The 25,416-nt window shown below is 44.5% G+C and overlaps 1 long non-coding RNA gene across 4 annotated transcripts; it reads left to right on the top strand.

Moving 5' to 3' along the window:
- Nucleotides 1-300: 300 nt before the first annotated feature.
- LOC147023659 (uncharacterized) lies at nt 301-14,405 on the top strand. 4 transcript variants are annotated; one of them, XR_015060321.1, is made up of 7 exons: nt 301-3,711; nt 4,123-4,288; nt 5,786-5,900; nt 6,000-6,253; nt 8,583-10,303; nt 12,772-12,919; nt 13,260-14,405. It is a non-coding gene; the product is annotated as an uncharacterized LOC147023659 (long non-coding RNA). The 4 variants fall into 4 exon arrangements; XR_015060322.1 differs by having other exon boundaries at nt 4,180-4,288; XR_015060319.1 differs by lacking the exon at nt 4,123-4,288.
- The last annotated feature ends 11,011 nt before the right edge of the window (nt 14,406-25,416 follow it).

Genomic DNA, 25,416 nt, shown 5'->3' on the forward strand with positions numbered 1-25,416 from the left:
CTCGTAGTTTTTTTTTATTTGTGGAATTATCTGAGATTTTTTTTTTCACCCGTGGAAACCCTGTACCCACATTTTGTCTCCAACGCCTCCCCTAGTGCTGTGCTGCATCTGTGCATTATTGTCCTCCTGTTTCTGCTACATCCAGGAGGACATTATTGTCCAACTGTTTCTGCGGGTTGGCCTCCAGGAAACCCAATATGACGAGACCGACGAAAACTCACCAAAAAGCACAAATTTCTGCTTTTTGAGCGACGGTTGGTTCTCTCCAGGGGTCTCTGCCGACTTTCTCAAAGATAAGTTTCCGGTCGTTGTTTGTCACATTTTGACTGTTTATTTTGTTTCCTCCATATTTACTGTGTGTTCCTTGTTCGGTTTTGTTTCAAAACTCGTGCTATTTAGTGAGTTTTCATCGATCTTGTCATATCAGATTACCCTGAGGCCTACCCATCTTCCTGTCCATCTGCACGATTGTGTTTATTTGTATTTTCTTCTGATTACCATCAGTCTATATTTTCTCCACTTCCCCCCCCCCCCAAGCTCCTTCTATCCCTCCCAACTATACCTTCTGTTTCATGTCTTAAAATATAAAAAATTACAACCAAAAAAAACCTTTCCGTCCTCAGTCCTCGCCTTATTCACCACGTAACCATGTGACTTCTGCATTGACTCTTTCTTCCTCCTTCATCAATTTCCAATCTCCCATCTTCCTTCTCCTTTAGCCGATCCAAATTTACTATACACTTTCACAATTTTTTTCTTCAACCTTCCCTTTACCTAATCTTTATCAAAAAATATGTAAGTAAATAAAAACGGTGTCTGAAAATGTTTCAACTTCCTCTTTCACACGTGTGGTTCTCTGTATTGTATCATAATTCACTACTCTTCTACTACTTCTTCAAAAGACTGTTTACAATTCGACCTTTCCTTCATCCCGTCTCGAAAAAGTCCAACTGTTACAAGGTTTCTTTTCTCCATTCTCTTAATTCTCCTTCATTGCATCCCTCACGTAATGTCTTTGAGTGCATCTCTGACTTGAAAATAAAAATTTTAATCCCAGTTTGGAATGCATGTTCGTATTCCATCAATTGTCACTTTTTTCCAACTTCAGTGCCAATTCACCCCACCTCCTTAAATCTACCTCCTCCTAACCCCTCACCTGTTATACCCCCTCCTTACCCCTCCACTCTTCACACCTCTTCACTGTCTTCTGCTTTAGTATCAGCTCCTCCTCTGGTGTCCCAAACTGTGTGGTGTTCTAACATCTGTGGGCTCCATTCTAAACAAACAGATATCTCACTCTCTCAATCAGTACACTCCTAAACATCTCAAACGTGCTCATTGTTTCCTCTAACACCTCCCCCTCTTCCCAACCCCTCAAATCTTGTACCTCCTCCTGCCCGCTCCCTTCTTCACCATCCAACTACCAAGTCTCATCCCTCCCCTCTCCCCACCACCTCTCCCATTGCCCTCCTGCCCCTTGGTCATGCCTGCTCTCATCGTCTCCTCCATCTCAAAGCAACCATCACACTCTTCTCCCTCCAAGCTTTCCTCTCACCTTCCTCAAAAACTCCCCCTCACTCTTCTCCCTCCAATCTCCCACCTCAATCCTCCTTTTCAAAGTTGCCCCCCCCTTCACATCCACAAAGTTGCCTCCATATTCTGCCCGCTCTCTTCCATCTCATCCCCCCACCTCCTCCAATCTTCAACTTCCTTCTGCCCCCCTCTCTTATCACTCCCCACTGTGCCTCATGCCATCACCACTCAGGCTTTTCTCCTCCTCATCCGGCCCTCTTCCCGAGCTCGTCTTCAATCCCCCACGGTCTTTCAACAACTCTCCCTAACTCTGCCCCTCCTCCCTCGTGCTACCCTCCCCCTCCCCTCCCCTGCACCCAAAACCTCCTCTCCTCCCTCTTCCTTAACAGTGTGGGACCTCAAACATCTGGGGCCTTCGCTCAAACCTGACAGATCTTTCCATTCAGGTTGCCATTGACAAAACAGACATGATCTGCTTAACAGAGACTTTCCTCCTTCAAGATGTCTCTGACTCCCTAGTATCTCTACCTGGTTACTCCCTCCTCCTCCGGTATGACAGACCTGAGCCTCGTCCTGATGGCGGAGTTGCTCTCTTCATCAATGGTCAATTCCTCACTCTCCATGCACTGCCCTCACTCCCCCACACCCCCAGGTATACCTCTGGCTATGGCTTCCCCTCCACTCCCACCTCATGTTTATATGTGTGCTGTACCGTCCACCAAACAGTGATGACTCCAGTTACACCTCGTTCACAGAAGACATGGACTAACTCCTATCCTCTCATCCCAACTCTCTCTTCCTCATATGTGGTGATTTCAGTTGTCATCATGCCAGTGGGCTGGATATTGGTACTTTCCTCACCTGTCATGGCACTTCCGCAAAACCTTCTGCGACTCATTGAGACTGACACAATCTGTCAACTTTCCGACCCAGATCTCAACCAATGGTACTCCATCTCTTTTGGATCTGATTTTGACCAATTTCCCTGAAAATATCTGCCATTCTTCCTCCGCTCAAATCGGTTCTTCTGACCACGTCCTTGTCAAAGTGGACATCTCTCTGGCTGTTATTAGAGAACCACCTCAGCGCTGTCAAGTCTGGCATTTCACTCAGGCTGACTGTCAGGGACTTCAAGCAGCCATTAAACTTCCAGACTGGTCTCCTATCGCTACTTTCTCCGACATCAACTCGTCCTGGGAATTCTTTCAAAGAAACTTGCTCTCCCTCATGCACAGATTTATCCCATCTCGTCTTCAGTTGTCCAACCCTTCCTCCTGCCCTTTGTTCACTGAAGCTTGTGGCGAGGCACCTCGCTCCCCCCCCCTCCCCAGTTCTGTCTGAGACATATCCCTCCCCCCCCATATTTCCGCAATACGCTAAAAGTCTGCCAGCAACCCCCTTCTGGTAAAACTACCAAAATCAAGAATCACTGCTCACCTTCACGCTTTCATTCCTCTTTTTTCCTGCCTTTGGAACAAACTCTCACGCTCTCTTCAATCCCACTCTTCCCTCCAGGTCTTCAAAACAGCTGTTCACCACCATCTCTTAACTTCCCCCATGCAAAACCATGATCTTTTCTACCCACATTCATCCACCACAAACCCACCTCCTTCAAATTCCCTACTTTCCTTCCTGAAAGTCCCTGTAATGTCCATCTTGTTTACCCCATGTACCCCACTCCATCCCTCTCCCTTCCACAGATCTCCTAATGTCTCTGTACCCCACTGTTTTGTGCTTCCCTCTCCCACCCCTCTTGGCTCCTTCTCCCCTTGTTGTATGTTCTGTGTGTTAGCTCTCATACGAGCCTCGACATTGCATATGAAAAATAAAAATAAATCCCACTTTTGGTTGACATTTTACCTTCCTGTTCATCCATTTGTATAATAAAATGCATTCAGATTCCATATATATTGTTATTATCTCCGTTGTGTCTCATAATGTCCTTGTAATTCATGTAAACGTACACTGACGTTGCCTAATGTCCTTGTTGTACACGTTACACAGGTAAATCTCCTAGATGAATCTCCTGTGTTGAAAAACAAAAAAGGGAACCAACTACAGACTACAGGAAGTCCATAAATATCAGGATTTACAGATCAAGGCCATTTGGCTCATCATACTTATGCCACAGCTGCATCCCAGTTCCCACCTAATGCAGGTGTCGTGATAATTCAGCAGGTAACTCTACGCTCGGAATTTGAACCGTCGTGTCCTTTTGACTTCATCGACATGACTACCCATGGATGTTTTAGCAACGTGAAAAAACATAAACTCTCTTTCAAACGTCTGACCAACTGCACGAGTTAATTTTTTTTGGAAGTGCAGAATTGTGCCCTTCATGATGATAAAAACTCACTGCTTTAGCCAACTCCCCTCTTTAGCTCACACACACTTTGGAAATATGGAAAAAAATAAACCATTGCAACCTTTACACAGTCTTAAACATCGCTTTCCAATAGAAAGTGATTGCAAACAGCTTCCTGGGCTGTCAAATAAATCGGTGACAAGGAGACTATTGTGTAAGGTGACCAGCCTGAGGTTAAGTCGTAGCTTCGATTGACAAAAGCCTCCCTGTCGATGCATTTGCAGGAGAGTGAGAGCACATACTTCTGTTTTTTTCGTGACCTCTCATAAGTCTGTGCGCAGCCACAACAAGACTGAAAATTACACCCATGGAGGCGCACTCATTTCTCAAATACACTACTGTAGAACCCTGCATGCCCATCCTCCGGATGGTCCTGGTGTATGTGGACGGGTACGTACGTACGTTTATAAAAACCGGATAACATATGCACACATCACATTTTGCTTTCACTTCAATTGGAAAAGTTTAGAGCTTTCCATTTAAACTGGGAAATTAAATCAACAGTTTATTCATAAGAAAGTAGTAGAAACCCATGGAAATCCCACGTAATGTCCATGTTATGTGGTGTACAAGTTCAATCATAACGCTGTGTGGCACTGACACCATTCAAAGTAAAGATGAATATTTTGACACTAGTTTGAATCCAATCGTAAAGATAATCGCATTTTTATGCTAATTTGAGCATCTGTTCCCTCTTATTCCAAATGTATGAAAATGGTGGATTGACCCCCCTTCATAAACCAAGATATAGAAAAACAAGCCGGTAGGTGGCGATGGGTCGCTGAGCATGGAAACTATAAGATAAAGAGCAAAATGGATGTCATATAGCGGATAGGGAATCACCTTAAGATTATGCATATCAATCTCATCCAGTTCCATCTACTGATAACTACTCGGTATCCATTTGAATGAAAAGTACCGAAAATGCGGTATGAAATCGGAAATCCCCAAAGTTTGAGGGGGTGCTGTGGGTGAACAAAGATCTAAATCGAAAATCCGGCTCGATCGTTTGTGCACAATGTATTCCAGACGATTAGTGTGAATTTTCATGACCATCCGACCATAACCCGAGGAGTAGCATTTGGCGTGAAGACACCTCCAGCTCTCGCATATTATCGATTTTTGCACGAATTGACCTTTGACCCCTGACCTAAGCGAAATCGGTCAATATGTCCTGAGGCAAAGTTGTAGTACTCATTGAGTACCATGAACCTGCAAAGTTTCATTCGTATCGATGCACTCACCTGTCGCTAGGGGGCCTTCAATTTTCGCCAATTTTCGCGCACACCCTAATTGTAGGGGGTGCTGCGGGTAAAGTATTCCATATATCACAAAAACCTGAATATATTTGATGGAGCATCACCTGTAGATCATTCTTGCCAAATTTCATAACCCTACGTGGGATAATGGCTTTCGGAATTGATTTCGCGTGAACGGTACCGATTTTGAAGGTTTTTCGGTTGTTGCTAGGGGACCAAAGCATCCCAAGAAACCATCACAATTTCCAAAGCACGAGGTCATAAGATGTACCTACCACCCGAGTTTGGTCAAAATCGGCCCACGTTTACTACAAATTATGCTGATGACAAACGAACAAACATCCAAACAAACATCCAAACAAACAGACAGAAATACTGACAATAAGGGTCACCTATTTTGGCGATCCAATATTTACACCTCAATCCAACTGTACAAGATACCTAAAAATGGTCCCAAGAGATCACCTAACAGGATATGAAGTCAAACCATTTGTGTTCTCGGTGTGCTACGTCACCCGATTTTTGGAAGTTGGCTCCTCGACGATAAAAGCTGCTTTTCAAACCGAACATCAACAATGAGTTAACTTTACCACATCATCGCTGATCCCCGAACTGTTTTCATTTTCAGGATGGGTGTACACTCCCAGAAGAAGACCAGCAAAAACATCAGTGGTTCAGACCAAGCCTCTTGTTTCTCGGGGTGGTGACCAACATTTGGAAACCCCTCAACATCAGCCAAAGAGGTACATATGAAAACTCATTGTCTCGCATGGATATGATTATTGATTGCAAAGATTGACATAATGTTCATTGTCATCGATCTTTCTGTTTTCTTTTCTCAGCTCAACATGCACTTGCATTCATTGCCTTTGGCAGGAAACCGACCGACTGTTGGAAAGATATTTCAACACACACCAACACCTACTTCAACATTTGATTGAACACTACAAGCAAAAAAGAACAGCAAGCAGATTCTGCTGAGGTTCTTCCTTCAGCTCACCTGAAACAGGCTGTTGAACATCCTCCAATGTCACATCACCTTAACCAGTTGGCTGACCTGCCAACACATGGTGAGGTGCGGTGGTCAGGTCACATGGTGAGGTCACCTTTACCCTCCACATTACACCTCAGCTCACCTTTACCAGTTGGCTAAGCTGTCTACACATCACACCTCAGCTCACCTTTGCCAGTTGACTGAGCTGCCTCCACATAACACCGCAGCTCACCTTCACCAGTTGGCTGAGCTGCCTCCACATTACACCTTAGCTCACCTTGACCAGTTGGGTATGCTGTCAACACATCACACCTCAGCTCACCTTTGCCAATTGGCTGAGGTGCCTCCACATTACACCTCAGCTCACCTTGACCAGTTGGCTGAGCTGCCTCCACATTACACCTCAGCTCACCTTGACCAGTTGGCTATGCTGTCTACACATCACACCTCAGCTCACCTTTGCCAGTTGGCTGAGCTGCCTCCACGTTACACCTCAGTTCACCCTGACCAGTTGGCTGAGCTGCCTCCACATCACACCTCAGTTCGCCTTGACCAGTTGGCTGAGCTGCCTCCAGATTATACCTTCGCTCACCTTCACCAGTTGGCTGAGCTGCCTCCACATTATACCTCAGCTCACCTTGACCAGTTGGCTAAGCTGCCTCCAGATTATACCTTCGCTCACCTTCACCAGTTGGCTGAGCTGCCTCCACATTACACCTCAGCTCACCTTGACCAGATGGCTGAGCTACCTCTACATTACACTGCACCTCACCTTTACCAGTTAACTGAGCTGCCTCTACATTACACCGCACCTCACCTTTACTAGATGGCTGAGCTGCCTCCACATTGCACCTCAGCTCACCTTTACCAGTTGGCTAAGTTTCCTCCACATTACGCCTCAGCTCACCTTTACCAGTTGGCTGAGCTGCCTCCACGTTACACCTCAGCTCACCTTGACCAGTTGGCTAAGCTGTCTGCACATCACACCTCAGCTCACCTTGACCAGTTGGCTGAGCTTCCTCCACATTACATCTCAGCTTACCTTGACCAGTTGGCTGACCTGCCTCCACTTTACACCTCAGCTCACCTTGACCAGTTGGCTAAGCTGTCTGCACATCACACCTCAGCTCACCTTTGCCAGTTGGCTGAGCTGCCTCCACATTACACCTCAGCTCACCTTGACCAGTTGGCTGAGCTTCCTCCACATTACACCTCAGTTCACCTTGACCAGTTGGCTGAGCTTCCTCCAGATTATACCTTCGCTCACCTTCACCAGTTGGCTGAGCTGCCTCCACATGACACCTCAGCTCACCTTGACCAGTTGGCTAAGCTGTCTGCACATCACACCCCAGCTGAGCTTTGCCAGTTGGCTGAGCTCCCTCCACATTACACCTCAGTTCACCTTGACCAGTTGGCTGAGCTGCCTCCAGATTATACCTTTTCTCACCTTCACCAGTTGGCTGAGCTCCCTCCACATTACACCTCAGTTCACCTTGACCAGTTGGCTGAGCTGCCTCCAGATTATACCTTTGCTCACCTTCACCAGTTGGCTGAGCTTCCTCCACATTACACCTCAGCTCACCTTGACCAGTTGGCTGAGCTGCCTCCAGATTATACCTTTGCTCACCTTCACCAGTTGGCTGAGCTCCCTCCACATTACACCTCAGTTCACCTTGACCAGTTGGCTGAGCTGCCTCCAGATTATACCTTTGTTCACCTTCACCAGTTGGCTGAGCTTCCTCCACATTACACCTCAGCTCACCTTGACCAGTTGGCTGAGCTGCCTCCAGATCACACCTTCGCTCACCTTTACCAGTTAACTAAGCTGCCTCTACATTACACCGCACCTCACCTTTACCAGATGGCTGAGCTGCCTCCACATTGCACCTCAGCTCACCTTTACCAGTTGGCTGAGTTGCCTCCACATTACACCTCAACTCACCTTTACCAGTTGGCTGAACTGCTTCCACATTACACCTCAGCTCACCTTTACCAGTTGGCTGAGTTTCCTCCACATTACACCTCAACTCACCTTTACCAGTTGGCTGAGTTGCCTCCACATTACACCTCAACTCACCTTTACCAGTTGGCTGAGTTTCCTCCACATTACACCTCAGCTCACCTTTACCAGTTGGCTGAGTTTCCTCCACATTACACCTCAACTCACCTTTACCAGTTGGCTGAGTTTCCTCCACATTACACCTCAACTCACCTTTACCAGTTGGCTGAGTTCCCTCTACATTACACTGCAGCTCTCATTCACCAGTTGGCTGAACTGCTTCCACGTTACACCTCAACTCACCTTTACCAGTTGGCTGAGTTTCCTCCACATTACACCTCAACTCACCTTTACCAGTTGGCTGAGTTTCCTCCACGTTTCGATTTAAGAAAAGCAATATATTTATTCACTTATTTATTGATTATTTTTCAGCAATATGAAGAAAGTGCTGGAAAGATCTTCCTCCCCATTTCTACTTTTTCACATTTGAAAGGCCTGAAAGTTCATTCTCAAGACAGAACTGGAGCACAGTTTCTCAAGACAGTTCATTCTCAAGACATTCATTGAGTTCAAAGACTGCATTCACTTTGTATTATTGAACTGTTAAGAAAAGTGTTGAACTGTAAAATAAATATATTGGACTATTTAAATAAATTAACTTTGAAATGATTGATGGAGTTTGTAACATGAGTTTTCATTTGAGGGTTCCGGTTGGGTATGAATGTGAGGGTTAAATTATTTATTGTGGTTATTGGAGAGGGAAAAGCTGCTGTTTAGCTTTATGGTTAGCCTGTTATTCTACCGAGGTTGGTGAAATGAGTATCGGCTTACTGGTAACAGGGGCACTGCATCAGCAGCACAGCCATGCTTCTAGAAATGATGCAACCAGCAGTCACGGACAACATCCGAAACAACATTGGAGAGGGAAACATGAATGAGAAAATGTCTTTCTTGTGTGATGTAATTTGGACAAAAACTCGATGCACCACGTGACCTCTAACCTCCACGTCACGTGTTTGAACACAAATGGAATACATTTTTTTTTTTTTTAAAGATCTAAATCGTCTCAAATTAAAATATCTTATTGGGGTTGATGTCAAAAATGCTCAAATATTGATTATAAACATAACAAATAAATATTTTTCAAATAAACAATGCTTCACAATGTAATGTCAAATGGAATGGTGCAGCAGATTGTGACGTCATAATGTGTGAGACGGAACACCTTTGTCGTGTTGACCCAATTACACACGGACTGAGAGCGCCACCATGCAGACCTCTGTTCTGTATATCGTGGCCGTGGGATTTTTTTGGCATTTTAAACCTGACTTGGGTACCTTGGATGAACAGTTCTGAATACTAACCCCATGAGGAACTATCCATCATCATCTTGAAAAATCTCGAACGTCCTGCTCTGCTTATAAAAAAAAAAGGGATGGGGGGATTTGGGGTCATTCACTGTGGTGTTGTATGTAAATTATTTTTGCATACACAGTCGAGGCTCGTGGGAGCAATCATAGAATTGAGGCATTCGGCCTTCTCACGAGCACAGTCGGCTGTTGTGCCGTTCATAGAGAGGTAAGGGATGAAAGGGAAGCCTACTCCAGAGATACACTTAACAAGGCACCACCAGGTGTTTGAGGTGGTAGACAAGTTTGAAAGTTAATTCTTAAGATTGGTGGAACATTATTTAGTTATGGGAGGTGATTTTGTTGTGTTGGATGGTTTGGTTGTGGTGAGTGGTTTGGTTGTGGTGGGTGGTTTGGTTGTGGTGGGCAGTTTGGTGAAGATATTGTCCTCATGAAAACATTTCATTGTGTTCATTACTTAGAGTAGAACTCCACGTCCCGATGACAGCACCCCAACCCTCCTCCCCTACTGTTTGCTGCACACAACCATGAAGAAGACTCACATGATGATCTGTATCTGTTTGGAAACGACAGTTATACAATCCCTGGTTCTTTTACCATTTGACCTCGAATGCCCTTTTATAACATGTCATTTCCAGGTTGGTCCTGAGAACCAAGGTTTTACTACCTGTTCAAAAGAACCACCAACATGGACTCACCCATGGCATCCACAAAACCAATGGTTCTGTCCAGCGAAGGAGTTTCCTAGAAAACCATCAACTCTGGATAATCCACCTGAGCAGAGTAAGTAGATGTTATAGATGATTGATTGTTTTGTATTTTGCAGAATTGAATGATGAATAATAATTTTAAAACGTCATGAGTCAGGGTCAGGTGTCCAATCAAAGCTGGATGTCTTGGTACCCAGGTATCACTGTGAGCAATTATTAAGTGGCAGTTCGAGTTAAGTCACTTCTTAATTACGTAACACACCAGTACACAAGCGCTCCACAACATGCACCACAAAAAACTACACAAACACCACACAAAACAAGTCCTGGTGAGGATCTGCAATCTCTGATTGCTCTTTTTCTTGTTTTCTTCACATGTAAGTGATTGCTGCAGTCCAAGTCCGAATTGTAGCGTTATCAAATATATAATGGCGTATAAATGGAAGGGGGACAACGGATGGGATGTTCACACTGAGACTTGTCCCGAGAGAGACGGTGATGGCGAGACTGAGGTGGATGGGATTGGGAGAAACAGAAGTTATGTTGGTGGAACGGATGTACCAGGTGGTTGATCCTGGGATGTTTGATGAGTTCAGTGTGAACATCGGGTTGAGGCAGGGAAGCTCTCTCACCCTCTCATGTTCATCACGGTGATGGAGCTGCGAATCAGGAGGGTAAAAATGAAGGGTATTTTGGGGAGGATGTTGTAAAAATGAAGGGTATTTTGGGGAGGATGTTGTAAAAAATGAAGGGTATTTTGGGGAGGATGTTGTAAAAAATGAAGGGTATTTTGGGGAGGATGTTCTAGAAATGAAGGGTATTTTGGGGAGGATGTTGTAAAAATGAAGGGTATTTTGGGGAGGATGTTGGAAAAATGAAGGGTATTTTGGGGAGGATGTTGCAAAAATGAAGGGTATTTTGGGGAGGATGTTGCAAAAATGAAGGGTATTTTGGGGAGGATGTTGGAAAAATGAAGGGTATTTTTGGGAGGATGTTGTAAAAATGAAGGGTATTTTGGGGAGGATGTTGTAAAAATGAAGGGTATTTTGGGAAGGATGTTGTAAAAATGAAGGGTATTTTGGGGAGGATGTTGTAAAAAATGAAGGGTATTTTGGGGAGGATGTTGTAAAAAATGAAGGGTATTTTGGGGAGGATGTTCTAGAAATGAAGGGTATTTTGGGGAGGATATTGTAAAAATGAAGGGTATTTTGGGGAGGATGTTGTAAAAATGAAGGGTATTTTGGGGAGGATGTTGGAAAAATGAAGGGTATTTTGGGGAGGATGTTGCAAAAATGAAGGGTATTTTGGGGAGGATGTTGGAAAAATGAAGGGTATTTTTGGGAGGATGTTGTAAAAATGAAGGGTATTTTGGGGAGGATGTTGTAAAAATGAAGGGTATTTTGGGGAGGATGTTGTAAAAATGAAGGGTATTTTGGGGAGGATGTTCTAAAAATGAAGGGTATTTTGGGGAGGATGTTGTAAAAATGAAGGGTATTTTGGGGAGGATGTTGTAAAAATGAAGAGTATTTTGGGGAGTATGTTGTAAAAATGAAGGGTATTTTGGGGAAAGATGTTGTAAAAATGAAGGGTATTTTGGGGAGGATGTTGTAAAAATGAATGGTATTTTGGGGAGGTTGTTGTAAAAATGAAGGGTATCTTGGGGAGGATGTTGTAAAAATGAAGGGTATTTTGGGGAGGATGTTGTAAAAAATGAAGGGTATTTTGGGGAGGATGTTGTAAAAATGAAGGGTATTTTGGGGAGGATGTTGTAAAAATGAAGGGTATTTTGGGGAGGATGTTGTAAAAATGAAGGGTATTTTGGGGAGGTTGTTGTAAAAATGAAGGGTATTTTGGGGAGGATGTTGTAAAAATGAAGGGTGTTTTGGGGAGGATGTTGTAAAAATGAAGGGTATTTTGGGGAGGATGTTGTAAAAATGGAGGGTATTTTGGGAAGGATGTTGTAAAAAATGAAGGGTATTTTGGGGAGGATGTTGTAAAAATGAAGGGTATTTTGGGGAGGATGTTGTAAAAAATGAAGGGTATTTTGGGGAGGTTGTTGTAAAAATGAAGGGTATTTTGGGGAGGATGTTGTAAAAATGAAGGGTATTTTGGGGAGGATGTAAAAATGAAGGGTATTTTGGGGAGGATGTAAAAATGAAGGGTATTTTGGGGAGGATGTTGTAAAAATGAAGGGTATTTTGGGGAGGATGTTGTAAAAATGAAGAGTAAGTAGGGAATGGGGAAGGAATCATGGGATTTGGGTGTGGAAGTAGCAAGAGGGGTAGTGGAGGTGTGAGGGAGAGAGGAGGTGTGGTGCATGTGTGGGAGGGAGGAGAGTGAGGAAGGAGTACTTGGGTTGGGGGAGGAGGATGGGAAGTCCAATGAAGGATACCATTTAGTATAACTCGTCTCCATTGCATGTGGAAGAATGAACTTTTGAACAGCCGACAAGTACAATCGGACAAAATGGATGTTCTCTTGAATTCACCTTTTTTATTTGTTATTATGTTATTTATTTGTTTTTATGTTATTATTTTTTAGGTTCTTCTGGAGACGAAGTTTCCCAACAAGTTGCCTTTGAAGGCTCAAACAGAGACACTCCCAAGGCAGACACCAACACCACTGAAGTGTCCAGCAATGGAGCCTTCCTGCACTGGGAATGATCATCTGGAGGAGAGCCCTGCACCTGGTAATGATGTTTTGTATTTCCTGTGAAATTTCTTTTTGATCCTTCTTCATTTCATGAAATTGTGTTCAATCACTCATCCACAGCAGATCAACAGGTTTATTGGAATGAATTGTTGATAAATTATTTTGTGTTCGGGTTCCTCGTGATTCATGTTTTAACAAGGTGATGTGAGCTTCATTGTCATCACACTCTCACACTTGGGCAACGACTGTCACCATTTTATATCACAATGAGGAATTTAATAAAAACAATAACCAAACTACGTTGGGTTTCCCTCCATTTGATCTTGTTATTAAATATATTCTTCTTTGTTTTGACACATGTCTCCCTCGTCCCGTAGACTTTCTGGAGGATATGGAAGACGACAACCCGAAATACGACCTGGAGTATGAGGAAGAGGATGACGTGGTGGTTGTTTCTTGGGAAATCGTGCTTCCTGTTGTGATGACATTCATGGAATGTTTATTATCAAGGGAGGGAGCGGGATATTGTAATCGTCCGGTTTGTTTGTCTGTCTGTCTGTTAGCAACTTTACGGCAAAACGGCTTTAGCAAACACTGTCAAATTTAATCCACAAGTGGGCAATGAAACTTGAACGACCCCATTAACTTTTGGGTCCAATTGGATCAAAGGTCAAGGTCAAGGTCACGAAAAGATCAAAATCGTTTTTCGCTCATAACTTCGTCAAAAATGATCTGATTTACTTTAAACTAAGCTTATAGTGAACCTTATTCTATTTGTCACTTATAATCATACCCATTCCTAGAGTGAAAAATGCATATTTGTGAAGATCGTGGTTATGGATATATCAAATTTAAATTTGATCCCCAAAATAACTTTATGCCTTAAATTGGCGGGATTTGTTGTGCCTGGCACTTGTTCGTTTTTTATTCATTCCAACGATTCTGCAGGATCCTTGAAATTGGCATGAGGAGGGTTTTTCATTTGTCAACAAGGGTATCAGAAGAAGAGAAACAAAGGACGGAGTTGCTCAAAATGTTAGAGAATTTCTTCAAGGTGTGGATTTTAAATTAGTTCGATTGTGGATCAGAATTTTTTGAGACTGGTGACGGACATAAATTTATCGGGACTAGTGACGTAAATTTATTTGGACTGGTGACGTAAATTTATTTGGACTGGTGACGTAAATTTATTGGGACTGGTGACATAAATTTATTGGGACTGGTGACGATAATTTATTGGGACTGGTGACGTAAATTTATTTGGACAGGTGACGATAATTTATTGGGACTGGTGACGATAATTTATTGGGACTGGTGACGTAAATTTATTGGGACTGGTGACGATAATTTATTGGGACTGGTGACGATAATTTATTGGGACTGGTGACGTAAATTTATTGGGACTGGTGACGTAAATTTATTGGGACTGGTGACGATAATTTATTGGGACTGGTGACGTAAATTTATTGGGACTGGTGACGTAAATTTATTGGGACTGCTGACATAAATTTATTGGGACTGGTGACGTAAATATTTTGGGACTGGTGACGTAAATTTATTGGGACTGTTGACGTAAATTTATTGGGACTGGTGACGTAAATTTATTGGGACTGGTGACAAGAATGATTTTGACAGGAAATAGAATTTTGTCCTCTGTGATAATTTTTTTTCAATTCAAATTAATATCATTGATGATGTTGAGAATCCCCTTTTCTCATCAGGACTTTCCAAGTGCCATTCAGGGAGGGGCTTCCCAGTTCAGGGAGGGGCTTCTCAGTTCGGGGCGGGGCGTCCACCATTCAGGGAGGGGCTTCAAAATCAAATTGCCACCATTTTGTTTTCTCTTTGGAGCCTATTTTGTAATACTTGCACATTATTACACTGTCACGGTCTTATCTGAGCTCTAATTCGATGTCTGATTTCTTTTTTTTAATCTTTTTTTTGTAGTTGCTAAGATCGTGTAAGCTTCGGATGCACAAAACGGGAAGAAAATGATCGTTTTTAGAGGAAAATGTATTTTAAGTGAAATTAAGGCCTGCATTATAAAGTCCGTTCAGACTCCCTCACGGGTATTTCTTAACTCTAATTCACCTTCTGATTTCATTTTTTTGGCGTCGTTAAGATGGTTCAAGTTTCAGTTTCAGCAAAAGGTGAGAAAATAGGACAAATATTGGCGTTTATACACAAAAATTCATTTATTGAACCGTTTTCAATGTATCTGGTCGGACGTGATGTGGGGAGGGAAGGTTAGTAGAAGAGGGAGGATGGGAGAAGGAGTGAGAGGGAGAGAAGGGATTGGGATTACAAGAGTGAGGATATGGGGGAGGAGCCTGGAAAGATGGAGAGGAAGGAGGAGAAGTGGAAGAGTGAGGATGGGAGAAGTACTGGGAGGGGGAGTGTAAGAGTGAGGGTGGGAGAAGTACTGGGAGGGGAGTGCAACAGCAAGGGTGTGGGGAGTTGTGTGGAGGGAGGGGAGCAGCTAAGTAAGTGCGAGGGTAGGGCTCTCTGCGAGGGAAAACTGAAGTTAGGGTTCAAACCGTAGTCTAATCATATTTTTCATGTTCCCGGGGTATATATATATATATATATATATATATATATATATATATATATATATATATATATATATATATATATATATATATATATATATATATATATATATATATATATATATATATATATATATATATATATATATATATATATATATATATATATATATATATATATATATATATATATATATATATATATAGAGATTATTTCAGGGGAGTGATAACTCTTTTCCAACTATATAATGAAACAATGCTTTGAAAAACTTTACTCATCTATCTATAATTCCAGCAATGTCTGTGTGTGTGTCTGTCTGTTTGTCTGTCTGTTTGTCTGCGACCGCCGTTTCTCCACGACCGCCAGTCCGATCTCATTGAACCTTGCCAGGAATATTGCCGGGGACCCGCGGATGTGCCTTTTCGAGGTTTGATATCGATCGGACGAGCGGTTCCCAAGTTACGGCCATTTTACTGCTTTTTCAGTGTTGAAAAGGTGTATATATGGCAGCTGAAGTTGTCGTTCCACCTTCTCACCTTATCATGCCAATTTTTCCCAAATTATTAATAACCGGACGACCACCAGTCCGATCGGATTGAAACTTGCCAGGAATATTGCCGGGGACCCGCGGATGTACCTTTTCGAGGTTTGATATCGATCGGACGAGCGGTTCTCAAGTTACGGCCATTTATCTGTCAACAAATGACAAGACACGGTGCAATGACATCACGAATGACGTCACAATTAATGTTTATTTATTTATTTTTGCACGATTGACGTTCCGATCTGATTGAAACTTGCCAGGAATATTGCTGGGGACCCACGGATTGTGCCTTTTCAAGGTTTGATATTGATCGGATCGGCAGTTCCCAAGTTACGGCCATTTATCTGTAGACCAATGACAAGACACGGTGCTATGACATCACAAAGGACGTCACAATTAATGTTTATTTATTACTTACGAAATCTAAAGATTTCGTAAGTATATTGATCAGTTCCGTTTCTGTTTGTTTGTTTGTGTGTTTGTTACTTACGAAATCTAAAGATTTCGTAAGTATATTGATGACTTCCGTTTCTGTTTGTTTGTTTGTGTGTTTGTTTGTGTGTTTGGTTGTGTGTTTGGTTGTGTGTTTGTTACTGTAATGAATGCGAGGGAAAAACCTTCTGAGTGTAGGCTTTATTTCACTTGATTGAAGCCGCTTCTACAGGCACATCAGGGAATACATGTGCAGCAAGGATTACATGTGTAGCAAGGAGTACATGTGCAGCAAGGTATACATGTGCAGTCGATCACCGCAAAATAAATCAGCAATTAGCACGGAGTCCGGTATACTCTCAATTATTACCATTCAACAAGCACCAAGTGAACCACCGCCGTAAATGACAATGCCCCAGGGACAATCCCACCTACCGCGCGGAATCTCGGTTTTATCTGTCCCGTGTGTGAGCCGCGCGACATGTGATCACGCGTCACGTCCTTCAATTCATCACATTCTCCCCGTCTTTAAAATGTAACTAGGGGCTCAACTAACGCACCATGATTACTTCAACGCTATAGGAGTATACATTTCAAGCAGCGTGAACTATTTAAACTACAGAAGCATACATTCCAAGCAGTGAGGATTATTTTGAGTTGTAGGAGCATGGTAATGAGCATCGATATATGGTATAATGAGCATATAGGAGCATGAGCATCGAGGGATGCCGGTTATCCCCTTTACAGATCGAGTCGGCGAGGGGGTTTTATCTGTCGGCCTCTCCGGGAGTATATGGTGGTTTCACTTGAGGGAGGCTTCCGATCCTCTTGGGGAGGCTCGACTCGTGCCGGGGATGACTCCTCGATCGCTCTCGGGTGGAACGCGGCAGCTCTGTAGCCACCATTCCCGGGTGGAGTTCCTGGGGGGGAAACACCTGGGGAGGAAATGTCAGAGGGAGGAGTACCAGATGGTGGAGTACCTGCAGGAGCCAGATGGTGAACCGACACAGTGGTCTCCCTGCCATCAGGAAGTCTAACATGAGCATACTCTGGATTAGCATCGATGAGTTCGACCTCCTCCACCATTGGTTCATACTTGCTTTGTCGTACCGGGCGCTTCATGAACACTGTTCCGGGATAGGTTAGCCAGTTGGGCACCGATTGGCCGTCAATATAACGTCGTTGGTGAGTAAACATTCGTCCGTGAGGAGTAGCATTGGTGGACGTACAGAGCAAAGCATATGGAATTCAGAGCGTCGAGTAGGGTAACCTCCCACCGCTCGGGCCCCATTCCTCTCGATTTCAGCGCCAGAGTTACGGCTTTCCAAATGACTCCATTATACCGTTCCACCTGCCCATTACCCTGTGGGTTGTAACCCGTCGTTCGACTAGTTGCTATGCCGTGCTCAAATAGGAACTGTTTTAGCCCGACCGACATGAAACACGGCCCTCTGTCTGAATGTATGTACGACGGTTTCGCAAAAATGGCGAAGAGGTCAGACAGACATTTCACGACAGTGCCCGAGGTCATATCCGAGCACGGAAATGCGAAAGGGAACCTTGAGTATTCATCAACAACAGTGAATATGTATCTGTTGTCTGTCTCGGTCGGCAGGGGCCCTTTGAAGTCGATATTTAGTCTCTCAAAGGGAGAAGTGGCCTTGATCAACCTGCCAGAAGCCGCGCCATAGAATCTGGGTTTTAGTTCAGCACAAACAGGGCATGAAGCATTCATTTGTTTAATATCTTCGATAGAATAGGGAAGGTTTTGTCTGCGCACAAAATGTGCCATTCTGGTTACTCCTGGGTGGCACAGAGACTCATGGAGGTCTTGCAAAGCCCGACTGATTGTCACCGAACAGTAGACCCGAGAGAAGGTGTCTGCAGCAGGGTTTTCCCTCCCGGGCCGGTAAACAATGTCGTAACTATAACAAGCTAGATCTATCCACCATCTCATTATCTTCTCCTTAATTTTCCCGTTATTTTTCCCATCAAACATGAAGGCAACGGATCGCTGGTCCGTGACAAGTGTGAAGTGATTGCCCAGTAAATAATGTCTCCATTTACGCAGGGCTTCGACAATAGTGTACGCTTCCTTCTCTATCGCCGAGTGTCTCTGCTCGCTTCCTGAGAGAGTTCTCGAGAAGAACGCGACGGGTCGTCCGGACTGATTGAGCGTCGCGGCGATCGCGTGATCGGAAGCGTCCGTCTCCACCACGAACGGCACAGTGCTATCGATCGATAATACCACGGAATTGCTGATATCGTCTTTGAGGCTGTGGAAAGATTTTACAACAGCGACATCTGGTGGGAAGTTTTTGCAATGCACTTGGGGATGTATTTTTTTTCAGAGTATTGGGGGATCCATCTGGCATAGTAAGCGAACATTCCGATCACCCGACGCATTGTCTGCAGGTCATGAGGTGGGGGTAGCTCGCGAAGTGGGCGCAACCGTTCAGGATCGGGCTTTATCGTGCCGTTGGCTATTGTGTAGCCGAGAAGATTAATTGACCTTGCCGAGAATACGCATTTCTCGTAGTTGAGGGTCAGATTATATTTTCTAGCAATGCTCAAGAATCTGTCCAGATTCATATCATGTTCCCCCCGATCCTTACCGCACACTGTGACATTGTCCACGTAAACAAAAGTGTCTTTGAGGTTTTCATCCGAGATGATGTCATCCATAACTCGTTGGAAGCAAGCTACTCCATTAGTAACACCGAACGGAATCCTCCTGAATTGATAGAGGCGTCTACCTGCCTGGAACGCGGTGTAAGGTTTATCTTCCTCTCGAATGGGAATTTGATGATAAGCGCTTCGCAAATCGATGGTGCTGAATATTTTGAAATTGGCCACGCGTTCGACCATCTCGTCTATGCGCGGCAAAGGGTAGGCATCGAGTTGGGTGAAGCGATTGACCGTTTGAGAGTAATCGACAACCATTCGTTTCTTATGGTTCTGGTTGGTGGTCACCAACACCTGCGCGCGCCATGGCGGATCGCTCGGTTCTGTAATACCTTCTTCCAGTAATCGCTTGGTTTCAGAAGTGATGAAGTTCATATCGGCAGTTGTATATCTTCGCGATTTGATCGCTATCGGTTTACACTCCGGCGACAAGTTAGCAAACAGCAGGGGGGACGATACCTCTGCGGTGGTCAGAGCATTTAGAATTAGACGAGGTTTGCTTCCTCCAAAGGGTATTTCGACGCTCGCGTGCTGCTTGAGGACATTATGACCCAGAATTACATCTGCGCATAAATCACGAAGCACCAGTACCCTTACATCCCGATGTGTGTACCCTTTTACGTCCAACTCAACATTGCAGTACCCTCGTACGCGGGACTGTAGTGATGTAGAGGCCATGCATACCATATTGTCTGTCGGGTGGATCTTCCATTTCCTGCCCTTCACTAGCGAGCTGTTGACGAAACTTTCAGAGCTACCGGTATCAATCAGAGCCTCAGCCATATGCCCGTTAATTCGTACGTTGATGATAACTTTGGATAGATTCCCCGGTGAAGCTGCTGTTACTTTCTTTTGTGAGTAGAGAGCCGCAGAAGTGGGTTTATTTCTTCTAAGAGTAGATTTGCATACCCTGGCATAATGCCCTTTCTTGTCACAATTCATGCATGTGGCATCCCTGGTGGGGCATTTGTTGCGGGGGTGTCTTTTATACCCACAAAAGAAGCATTTACCAACCGATGTAGTGGCTGAGGAGTTTGTCGAGGTCTGGGTATCCGATTCCTCGGGTTTATCTCCATCCTCAGTGTCGGAGGTGCCCTGGGGGGTTCCTTGAGTTTCCGCCGTAGCAGCGTTCATTAGCAACATCGGTGTCCCATATAACTCAGATTGCTGCTGAGCCGTATCCATTGCTTGGGCCTGGTCAGCTACCATTTCAAGAGTGGGTTGTGCTTTCTCCAGTAAGCGTTGCCGAATGGGGGCTGACCTGAGCCCTTGGATGAACGCCTCTCTGGTCGCTTCATCTCGGTGTTCCTCGACGGTTACTGCCCGGAAACTGCAGTCTTTGCCCAACTGCCTCAGAGCTTGCAGGAACTGATTGATTGTCTCCCCGGCTGCTTGCCTGCGTGTGTTGAGAAGATGTCGTATGTATACCTCGTTCTTGCGCTTCATGTAGAGCGCCCGCAGCACGTCGATCGCTGCGTCATAGGTGTCACACTCCAAGAAGAGCCTGAATACACTGGGCGAGACATGGTTTACAAGGGCGGCCAATTTGTCGGCTCCCTCTTCAATAATGGTCAGATAGTGTGAGAAGGAACGGAACCAATGCGACCATTTCATTTCCGAGTCAGTCGCGTTTGGGTCTGCATCGAACCTCTCCGGCTTGTAGATCTTGTCCATCGTTGGTTGAGGGAGCCGACGGGATCAAGTGAAATAAATTGTAATGAATGCTTGGGAAAAACCTTCTGAGTGTAGGCTTTATTTCACTTGATTGAAGCCGCTTCTACGGGCACATCAGGGAATACATGTGCAGCAAGGATTACATGTGTAGCAAGGAGTACATGTGCAGCAAGGTATACATTTGCAGTAGATCACCGCAAAATAAATCAGCAATTAGCACGGAGTCCAGTATACTCTCAATTATTACCATTCAACGAGCACCAAGTGAACCACTGCCGTAAATGACAATGCCCCAGGGACAATCCCACTGACCGCGCGGAATCTCGGTTTTATCTGTCCCGTGTGCGAGCCGCGCGACATGTGATCACGCGTCACATCCTTCAATTCATCACAGTTACTTACGAAATCTAAAGATTTCGTAAGTATACTGATGAATTCCGTTTCTGTTTGTTTGTGTGTTTGTTACTGACGAAATCTAAAGATTTCGTCAGTGTATTGATGACTTCCGTTTCTGTTTGTTTGTTTGTTTGTTTGTAGGCACGATAACTCGAGAACGGAAGAAGCTACCAATGTCAAATTACACCACGTGATTCAGGAGGGTAATGACTACTGCTGATTAGATTTTGGTCAAAATCGGTCAAAGGTCAAGGTCACATTGAGGTCAAGTATTCGATTTTTGATGGTTTGGTACAGATAACTCGAGAACGGAAGAAGCTACCAATGTCAAATTACACCACGTGATTCAGGAGGGTGATGGCTAGCGCGGATTAGATTTTGGTCAAAATCGGTCAAAGGTCAAGGTCACAGTGAAGTCAAACATCAAAAAAATTATAACTCAAGAATGGAAGAAGCTACCAATGTCAAATTACACCACCTGATTCAGGAGGGTAATGGCTAGCGCTGATTAGATTTTGGTCAAAATCGGTCAAAGGTCAAGGTCACAGTGAGGTCAAACATTCGATTTTTGATGGTTTGGTACAGAATCATCATAGAAACTTCTTGTTTGCGTTGCTACCTTCCCAAGAGACAGCTTTTATTAGACAAGGTCAGAGGTCAAGTTGACGATTTCGTAAGTACCCTTCTATGACTGCTTGTTTGTTTGTTTGTTTGTAGGCACGATAACTCGAGAACGGAAGAAGCTACCAATGTCAAATTACACCACGTGTTTCAGGTGCGTGATGGCTAGCGCTGATTAGATTTTGGTCAAAATCAGCCAAAGTCAAGTTCACAGTGACGTCAAACATAATTCCGTAAATTAATGTTGAGAAATGGAGTATTTTTGCTTCGCTCGACCTTACGAGTTTGTTTTAACTTCGATTTTAATTTTGTCTTCGGTTTTTGCGATCGCTTAGGACACTTAAAACTCGGTTTTCGAAATTCTGGTAAAAATCGGATGTTTTGAAGACGTTTTAAGATTGTATAAAAAATATTTCACTCGACGCATCACGGGTCGTCCCATGATGCAGTACGCTCGAGCAGACGCGTCGTTAAGTCACGTTAACGTTTTCCGTGTGCGTTGACGGTGTTTTCGATAAAGATGGTGTTTAAAAGTCATTTTTTATCCCAATAAAGGTTATCGTCGCATGCCTAACTCGCTGAGCCGTCGGATTATGTAAAGATTGTTGGTGGATGGCCGAGTATTACGGTTTTGTGACTTTGATAAAATAATATTGAATAATTGCGTGGAGAAATGGAGATTTTTGCTTCGCTCGACGTTACGAGTTTGTTTTAACTTCGATTTTAATTTTGTCTTCAGTTTTTGCGATCGCTTCGGATGCTTAAAACTCGGTTGTCGAAATTCTGGTAAAAATCGGATGTTTTGGAGAAGTTTTAAGATTCTATAAAAAATATTTCACTCGACGCGTCACGGGTCGTCACGTGATGCAGTGCGCTCGAGCAGACGCATCGTTGAGTCACATAAAAGTTTTCCGTGTGCGCGCTGACGGTGTTTTCGAAAAAGATGGTGTTTAAAAGTCATTTTTAATCCCAATAAAGGTTATCGTCGCATGCCTGACTCGCTAACCCGTCGGATTATGTAAAGATTGTTGGTGGATGGCCGAATATTACGGTTTTGTGACTTTGATAAAATAATTGCGTGGAGAAATAGAGATTTTTGCTTCGGTCGACATTACGATTTTTGATGGTTTGGTACAGAATCATCGTAGAAACTTCTGGTTTGCGTCGCTGCCTTCTCTCGAGACAGCTTTTATTAGACAAGGTCAGAGGTCAAGTTGACGATTTCATAAGTACCAGTCTATGACTGCTTGTTTATTTATTATTATTATTTTTTTGCAGGATTGACGATCCCATCTGATTGAAACTTGCCAGGAATATTGTTGGGGACCCGTGGATGTGCCTTTTCGAGGTTTGATATTAATCGGACGAGCGGTTCCCAAGTTACGGCCATTTATCTGTCGACCAATATCTGCGTTAGAGGGGGACCGGAGGGGGGATGAGAGTGGGCGCGAGAGAGAGGGGCGAGCGAGGAGGGGGGGAAGAGGAAGGGCAAGACTCAGGGGGAGAGAGGGGGAGAGAGATGGGGTTGGAGTGGGGACGAGAGAGGGGGTGTGAGTGGGGGGTGTGAAAGGGGGGCGAGAAAGAAGGGTGAGAGAGAAGGGGCGAGACTAGGGTTGAGAGAGGGGGTGAGAGAGGGGGTGAGAGAGAGAGGGGGCATCACAATTCAAGAGAGGGGGAGAGAGGAGGGGGGAGAGAGGAGGGGGGAGAGAGAAGGGGCGAGACTAGGGGGGAGCGAGGGGGGCGAGAGAGAAGGGCGTCACAATTCTTCTTCGTTTGATATGACGTCACAATTGACGCTGGGGACCTGAGTGTTTCCCAAGTTATGGCCATTTATGATACGGTTGGTGCGATCTCATTGAAATAATGCCCCAATCCAGTCGTCGTTTACGCACCTATGGGCCCGCCCCTACGGCCCGTACTAGTAAATTGAATATGTGGACTAACAATGGAATCCATTTATTTATTAATAACGTTTCGTTTTAAAGAAATTTTAATTTGTGAAGTGTATTCCAGATAGGCCAATCAAGGCAGGTTTGGGGAGCAAGATGACAACCGACACACGGTGCTCCTGTTTAATGATATTCGACAATGTTGTACTCTGAAGATATCAGGACTGATGTCATCAACTGGCCAATACCATGGACGCACTCCAGATAAAGCCCAGCAATAGTGCCCGAGGTTGCGAAGCACTAAAAAGGTCCTTCTCAGGGCTGAAAGTCGTGGACCACAACAAGACCAGTGTGGGTCCCTCCCTCCGCATCCTCCAACTCAATGTTGAGGGGCTGACATTTCCGAAGTGTGACATCCTCGCCAAGATGCTAAAAGATGACAACATTGATGTAGCCATACTCGAGGAACCTCAGAGCATGGATAACAAAAACGCTGCAAAGAAAAAGATTTCAGGCTGCAACCTCATGGCCTCCATAAACGGAGCAAAGCATGGCCTCGCTACTGACATCAGACATGGTCTTCGAAACATTGAAGCTGTAGGCAATAACTCACTGCACACAACAGTGAAGATAAACGGTGTTACTGGTGCAAATGTGTACAAGCTGCCTACCCAAACATAGCCATCACCTGCCTTACGCCAATACAACCATCCCGCGGTTTACATCAACGATTTCAGCAGCCACCACAATGAATGGGGTACAGGGAAAATGACATGGCTTGAACATGAACAGCTAACCAACTGGGCGTCGTCGGCCAATCTCAACCTACTGTTTGAACCAAAGACCTCCCACTCGAGACGGTGACAGACCGCAACAAATCCTGACCACTACCTCACAAAGGATGACAGAGGGATACCAATGATGGCATCGAGAAAAGTTCTCGCTCACTTTCCAAAAAGCCAACATCGCCCCACTGTTGTTCACATTGGTATCAAGATCCCGCTGGTGCACTCCAAGCCAAAACTATGTTGGAACTTTCGGAAAGCAGATTGGACCGCTTTCACCAAAGAAGCTGAATCCAAGATTGAGGATATACCACCTGTCCAGGCTAAATATGCAGAATTTGTGCAATATCCTCCTCTCTGCTGCCCCCAATACCATATTGCATGGATTCCACAAGACCGACATGCCTTGCTGGACAGCGAAGATTGAAAGGCTTCTAAAGGAGCACAAAAAAAAACTGGGAACCTGGACGTTGCACAGGCACTAAATTGAGCTTTTGACACTGAACGTCTGAAGCACTGGAAGGAGTTGGTGGAGTCAACAGACTTCACCCACAACAGCCACAAGGCATTGCTGAGGAATCTGGGTGCCACAGAAAACACTCCTGCTGCCATCTCAAGAGTTTCCCCTGATTCTATTGCATCTCGCCTCCTCCAGACCTCAAAGGCACTGACCTCCAAATCATGAGCGCAGGAGGTAAAAAGGGATTACCTCCACAACCTCCAATAAAGCCCACTGAGCAACCAACTGGTGGCCCCAGAAACAAAGAAAGACATTGACGCCACACTGTCAGCAACTAAAAATGACAAAGCCGCAGGGGCTGACTAAAACACCTCAGAGAAAAGGGTCGTATCTGGTTGGTGGCCCTTTTTACTGCTGTCCATGAAACAGCAAATTCCTGCAATCTGGAAGAAGGCTAAGGTTATTGCCATCCTAAAAAGTGGTAATAAGCGAGCA

Source organism: Eptatretus burgeri, chromosome 7, assembly GCF_056783735.1.
Source record: "Eptatretus burgeri isolate ZD-2024b chromosome 7, Ebu_testis_v1, whole genome shotgun sequence".
In the NCBI taxonomy this organism is placed as follows: Eukaryota; Metazoa; Chordata; class Myxini; order Myxiniformes; family Myxinidae; genus Eptatretus; species Eptatretus burgeri.